General features: G+C 41.2%; 1 pseudogene; it reads left to right on the plus strand.

The window, feature by feature from the left end:
• Positions 1-2,736: 2,736 nt before the first annotated feature.
• LOC131277417 (thyroid receptor-interacting protein 11 pseudogene) lies at positions 2,737-6,530 on the plus strand (annotated as a pseudogene).
• Positions 6,531-6,772: the final 242 nt, after the last annotated feature.

Consider the following 6,772-nt stretch of genomic DNA (forward strand, 5'->3'; position numbering starts at 1 on the left):
GCAAACCTTTTAAAGAAATATTACATTTACGTACAACCTACAACATTTTTGTTAATGGAATCACTATATGATGACAGGACTGCTGAATTAAGATTCATATATTATACAAGATCTATGAATGTTATAAATTGAATAAATTGTTAAGGGGATCAAACTGCAAGGGAATGGTCAGAGTTGGAAGGAGAGTTGCTTTTCTGGAAGAGCAAGTTCTGGAAAGGAAGGGGATTCCAAGTCAGATAGGAAACATAAAGGGACAGAGATCAATAAAGAAAAACAACACAAGATATGAGCGGATAAAGAATATGACAGGTAGGTTCTATGACATGTGCAAAGGTCCAGTGGCAGCAAAGAGTGAAACATGAACAGGGAATTCTAAAATAATAGTGTTTTCACTGGGGTAAAGGCTTTAAAGAAGGTTCATCATGAGAATCCTAGGAAAGTGGACATTTTGCACAAAGGCTTGTATGTCAACACAGTGAACCTTATGGTACATGATGGATTATAGACATTGTAACAAGAAAATAAAAGGGGCTTTAGATTATATAAATGGTACATCAAAAATATCAGGGATTCCCATATACCCCAAACTTCCTGCTTCTACACTTTTACCCATTAACATCTTTCATCAATATGGTATATTGGTTGCAATTAATAAACACAGATTGAACTTACCAAATGCAATGGATGTGTCAGGATGATGGGAGTGAGTGTTGCTGGGGGGGGAGGGGTGCGGTGGGGGTGGCAGGGTTGAATGGAACCTCATATTTTTTTAATGTAATATTTTTACAAAATCAATTTTTAAAAAATTAAAAAATAAATAAATAAACACAGACTGAAGCATTGCTGCTAAGAGTGGTGTATAGTTTACGTTACGCTTTACATTTTGGACCACACAATTACCTATGTTTTGACAACTGTACAATGGCTTGTATATGTCATTACAATATCACGCACAACTATCTGAATATCTCAAAAATAATAGGGGCTGAAGACGATGTGTGAAAAAACTATAAATTTATCTCAGTCTGATTTACTGAAGGAGATGTATTAATTCATTACTCTTTCCTTAATTGTAACTATCATGAATTCTAACAAAACTTCTATACCAACACAATGGCTTGGTGATGAGGTAGTACTTGGAAATCCTTAATTTTATGTAAGACTGTCCTGTAAAACCACAAATTTCTAATGGAAATATTTTTTCAAAAAATTACAAACTATAAAGTATCTCTATGAGAAATAAAAGAGAACCTAAATGAAAAATATAGACTACCTAGATGAACAGAGAGATATAACTTTCTCTTTTTAAAAAAATTCTTTAAAAGATTTATTCATTTATTTATTTCTCTCTCCTTCTCCCGCCCACCCTGCTCCTCTGTGTCTGTTTGCTGCATCTTCTTTGTCCGCTCCTCTTGTTGTCAGAGGGGCTGGAATCCGTGTTTCTGTCACCTTGCTGTGTCAGCTCTCCGGATGTGCGGCACCATTCCTACGCAGACTGCACTTTCTTTGGTGCTGGGCGGCTCTCCTTACGGGGCGCACTCCTTGCGCATGGGGCTCCCCTATGCGGCGGACACTCCTACGAGGGGGACAGCCCTGTGTGGCAGGGCACTCCTTGCGCGCATCAGCACTGCGCATGGGCCAGCTCCACACGAGTCCAGGAGGTCCGGGGTTTGAACCACGGACATCCCATGTGGTAGAAGGATGCCCTAACCACTTGGCCAAGTCCGCTGCCTGAGATAGACCTTTTTGATGGGCTAGAAACCTTAATGTTATGTCAGTTTATTCTGAATTAATCTATAAACTGAATGGCTGCAATGAAAATTGCACTGATTTTTTGGAGAAATTGACAAGTTTATTTTAAAATTGGTAAGAAAAGGTAAGAGAGCTAGAATAGCCCGTGTGAGAATTAAATGAGAAAATGCATACGAAGCACTAGGCAAAGTGTCCAGCACTTGTACTAAAATAAGACAGTCAATAAATACCATAATTAAAATGCTGCATCTTAAAATCGTTACAATTTTGAGCTTCTCACACATTAATGAGCACAACACCTGCTTATCTTCTTAAACGTTGTTTCTGAATCAGCAGATCTGGGATGTTGCCCGAGACTGCGCATTTCTAAAAGAGGTGAACACACATTTTAAAAATTTGAAATGAATTCCATTTTTTCTATTTTTTCACTTTTTCCTTTCCAAGTATTACAAAATATTTATTTTTGAATAAAAAATATACTTCTAAGAGAAATAAGTACGAGGCATATTCTTGCCCTAAACAGATTAAAATGTAGAGAAAACAAACTAAAAATCAACTGTCATAAAATTGGACTCCAATAAGCCACTGCTGCTCTCAGGGCAGGTGTCCCTGCACTGGGGTGGAGGCGGCAGGAATTGCCCGTGGAACCGGGGAAAGTCAGGAAAGCAGAGGAAGAAAAAGCCCATTCAGATGGGGGGAAGGTGTGGGAAGGAGCGGAGGCTCCGTGGACCTGACTGAGTCACTGGTGGAGGCCTGTGGTCAAGTCCCAGGCCAGGTCTTGGTGTTTCTGGGCAGAGCCGGGCAGCTAGGGGGAGCCCCTGAACCTGGTGTTGCCCAGCAACCCCTCACTGTGCTGTGGAATCCTGAGTGCTTAGATTTGGACTAGTTCCGTCAAGGCAGCAGTTGGAGGACACTTGGTGGGAGAGTCTGACCACATCGGCTGCTTCACTCACAGCAGACTGTGTAGGTCCTTGACCCACAGCGATGTCGTCCTGGCTTGGTGACCTCGGCTCCAGCTTGGGACAAACTCTGGGCAGATGGAGGGGCAGCCTGGCTTCTCTCACTGGACAGAGGTCTAACTTGACAAGAGGGGAGCTGAAGGAAGGCATGGAGGACGTGGAAGCAGCTTTACCTAACTCGAGCAGAGAGGAGAGCGAATCCATTCATTCAACCTTAAAATCAGTGAATGAGAGACTTAAATACTGTGCAGGCTTAGAAGAGAAGCATGAAGCCTCACAGCTTCAAGACAAGCAGCGATCTACAAGTTACCAAAATGAATTACAAGAGGAAGATGCAGACATCAGTCATCTTAGAGTAGGACAGACTGTGCTACAGGAGCAGGTGCAGAATCTGCAGCCAGCCACTGAGTCTGACGTATCTCAACTGTATATGGTAAAGGGTGATCTTCAAGAGGAAACACAACATCATCAAAAGACAACTGAAGATCAAAACCAGAGTAAGATTCAACGGCTTCAGTTCTTAGAGGAGCACAAAAAGGAAAGGGATGAGTTTCAATACCAGCATGAGCAAATGAATACCTCCCAGGCCCAGCTTTGCTTAGAGAAGGATGAGGAAACAAGGAATTTGCAAGACACTATTGAACAAGTCAGAACTCAGATGCAGGAAGGAAGACAGGGACTTCAAACAGAGAATTTGGATATTTCTGTTGAAAAGAAAGCTGAGAGCCTTAAAATAGAATATGGAAGTGAAAGGCTTGATTTATCTAAAGGTGAAATTGAAATGTTAGTAAAGGGGATAAAAGAAAGGGAATTAGAGATTAAAATTCTAAACGAAAAGAATATCTCTTTAAGAAAGCAGATTGATCAGCTGTCCAAAGAGGAGCTTGTGAAACTAACTCACATAATCCAGCAGAAAGATTCGGAAATACAAGCTCTTCATGCAAGAACCTCTTCAGCTCCCTACACCCAGGATGCTGCTTATCTCCAACAGCAAATGCAGGCCTTTGTCCTGGAGAGAGAACACGTATTAGCTGTTCTCAGTGAGAGGACTAGGGAAAATAGCCACCTAAAAAGAGAATACCACAAAATGGTGGACATAGTCTCTGACAAAGAAGCAGTCCTTAGGAAGCTGCAAGAAGAAAATAAAACCTTGTGCACTCGATTTGAAAGTAGTGACCAGAATATGTTTAGAGAAACTGTGCATAATTTATCATATATCATTCGAGAAAAAGACATTGAAATAGATGCATTGAGTCAGAAATGTCAGACTTTACTGACTGTTTTACATGCATCCAGCACTGGTAACGAGGACGGAGGTGTTAACAGTCATCACTTTGAGGAGATACTGCAGGAACGGGATAAATTAAAGCAACAAGTAAAGGAAATGGAAGGGTGGAAACAGCAAGTGATGACCACAGTACAAAACATACACTGTGAGTCAACCCAAGTACAGGAGGAATTTCATCAAATTCAGGCTCAGGTTTTGGTTGATAGTGAAAATAACTGTAGATTCCAAGGAGAGCGTACTGAACTAATCCAACGGTACAAGCAGAACGAAAGCAAACTCAAAAATTTTGGGAAGAAATTAGCACAAGTTCAGCACAGCCTAGGGCAGCTTTGCAACACCAAGGATCTTCTTTTAGGAAAACTTGATATCATTTTACCACAGCTCTCCTCTGGACCATCACCTGTTTCACAGTCAGCAGAATCTCTTAGGGACACTAAATCTGATGTACTGAGGGAGCCTTCTAAATTACTTCAACAAGAGTTACAAGAGTTAAGAAAATCACTGCAGGAAAAAGATGGAACAATCAGAACTCTACAGGAAAAGAATCACAGATTATGTCATTTAATTGCTGCCACCCCAGAGCTAGAAGGAAAAGAACATGAACAAAATGATCCAGAAGTTAAGGAGATAAAGGACAAACAAGATGTTTTTAAAAAGTTACTTAAGGAAAAAGACCTCTTAATCGAAGCCAACAGTGCCAAGTTCCTTTCGTTAAATGAGAATTTCACTAACAAAGTGAAGGAAAATGAACTTTTAAGGCAGGCAGTGACAAACCTGAAGGAGAGAATATTAATTTTAGAAATGGACATTTCTAAACTGAAAGAGGAAAATGAAAAAATAGCAGAAACATCCAGGGTAAAGGAAACAGAACATCAAGCATTACAAGAGGCTAATACCATGATTTCAATCATGCTGCAAGAAAGGGAGTTTGAGTGCCAGGCAATGAAGGAGAAGGCTCTTGTTTTGGAACAACTACTCAAAGGAAAGGAACAGGACAAGACTGGGGAGTTAGATCAGCTTTTAAATGCAGTGAAATCCATGCAGGAGAAGGCAGCTGTGTTTCAACAGGAGAGAGATCAAGTCCTGTTGGCCCTGAAACAGAAACAAATGGAAAACAGTGCCCTGCAGAATGAGCTACAACATTTACATACCAAGGAATTACACTTAAACTGGGAGCTAGCGAGCCTGCATAAGCATGTTTTAGAATCACAAGACTCTTCTACTCGTGAAGCTTTGGCTGCAGAAGACAGGGAGAACAGCCTAAGAAAGAAAGTCACAGCACTGGAAGACAAGCTACTTTCATCCTCTGATGCAATGACGGACGCAAGGCGTCAAGCCAGTTTGCAGGTAGCATCATTGCAGCTCCAACTGAATGCAGTCTCTGCACAGAGGGATGAAACTGCACAGCAGCTTTCCATCTCACAAGAACAAGTAAAGCAGTATGCTCTCTCCTTAGCCAACCTGCAGGGGGTACTAGACCGTTTCCAGCAAGAGGAAAAAGCCATGTATTCTGCCAAACTAGCAAAGCAAAACAACCTTCTGGGGGAATGGAAGACAAAGGCAGAAAATCTGGGAGGAAAACTTTCATCATTACAGGAACGTTTGGATGAGGCGAATGCTGCATTGGACTCAGCAACAAGACTGAGAGAACAGTTAACTCTGAAGGAAGAACAAGTTAAAAATCTTAAAACACAAAATGCATACCAAGAAGAAAGGCTGGATGAGGTACAAAAGAAATTGACGAACGTACTAAAGAGCACGGAAGGAAAAGTGGACAAAGTCCTAATGAGAAAGCTCTTTATTAGATACTTTCAGGCACCAAAAACCAAGCGTTCTGAGGTATTAAGATTAATGGGAAGCAGTCTGGGTATGAAAAAGGAGGAAATGGAAGAGTTGTTCACTGATGGCCAGGGTGCAGTTACCAGGTGGATGAGTGGTTGGCTTGGAGGAGGATCAAAAAGTGTTCCCAATACATCTCTGAAACCTAGTCGACAGCGTGTACTTCATAGTTCTTTCTCAGAACATTTTCTGAAATTTCTACAAACAGAGTCTCATCCATCTGTGCCACCACCAAAACTTTCTGCTCATGATATGAATCTCCAAGATCCACCAGGAAGGACCCAACGAGCCACAAATGTACCACCACATTGTAAATATACAGCAGCGTCCAGAACCAGTACAAGAGCACCTGAGAATCCATTCTTAGCTCCCTGCTCTGCAGCGGTGCCTCTAATCAGCCTTGCTAGACTCGGGACTGGTGGGCCTGGGAATCTTCTTTTGAAACCCGTCTCAGATGTGCTGCCCACATTTACAGCTCTGCCATGCTACCTGACAACACCGCTGCAATTATACTGAAAGACTCTGAAGCAAAAGGCAATCAAGCCAGAAATAACTATACCACTGTGAAACAGGCAAGCCACCCTTAACAATTGTGTGTATATATGTATATATTTTATCATAATGTCACCTTGTAGAAGAAGTCAGGTGTTCGTTTGTACCTGTACTGTCCTTATATTTAATAAAACTATCTATCTTTATACTTGTAGAAATTGCAGGTGTCATAGAACAAGTGTGCCATATAATCTCCCTTTTTCCCCTCTGATTTAAACCCTTTCAAACTTAATTGTCTCTCTTTTACCATAATTGACAAAAAAAAAAAGAAATGCAAACATCCATAAAGCAGCTCTTCATTTCCTTCTCTGATTATTTTATGAGAGACAAGCCCTATGCCTGGTTGCCCACAGCACATCTCCAGGACACAGTAGACTCTGGA

Source organism: Dasypus novemcinctus, assembly GCF_030445035.2.
Source record: "Dasypus novemcinctus isolate mDasNov1 chromosome 12 unlocalized genomic scaffold, mDasNov1.1.hap2 SUPER_12_unloc_4, whole genome shotgun sequence".
Classification (NCBI taxonomy): domain Eukaryota; kingdom Metazoa; phylum Chordata; class Mammalia; order Cingulata; family Dasypodidae; genus Dasypus; species Dasypus novemcinctus.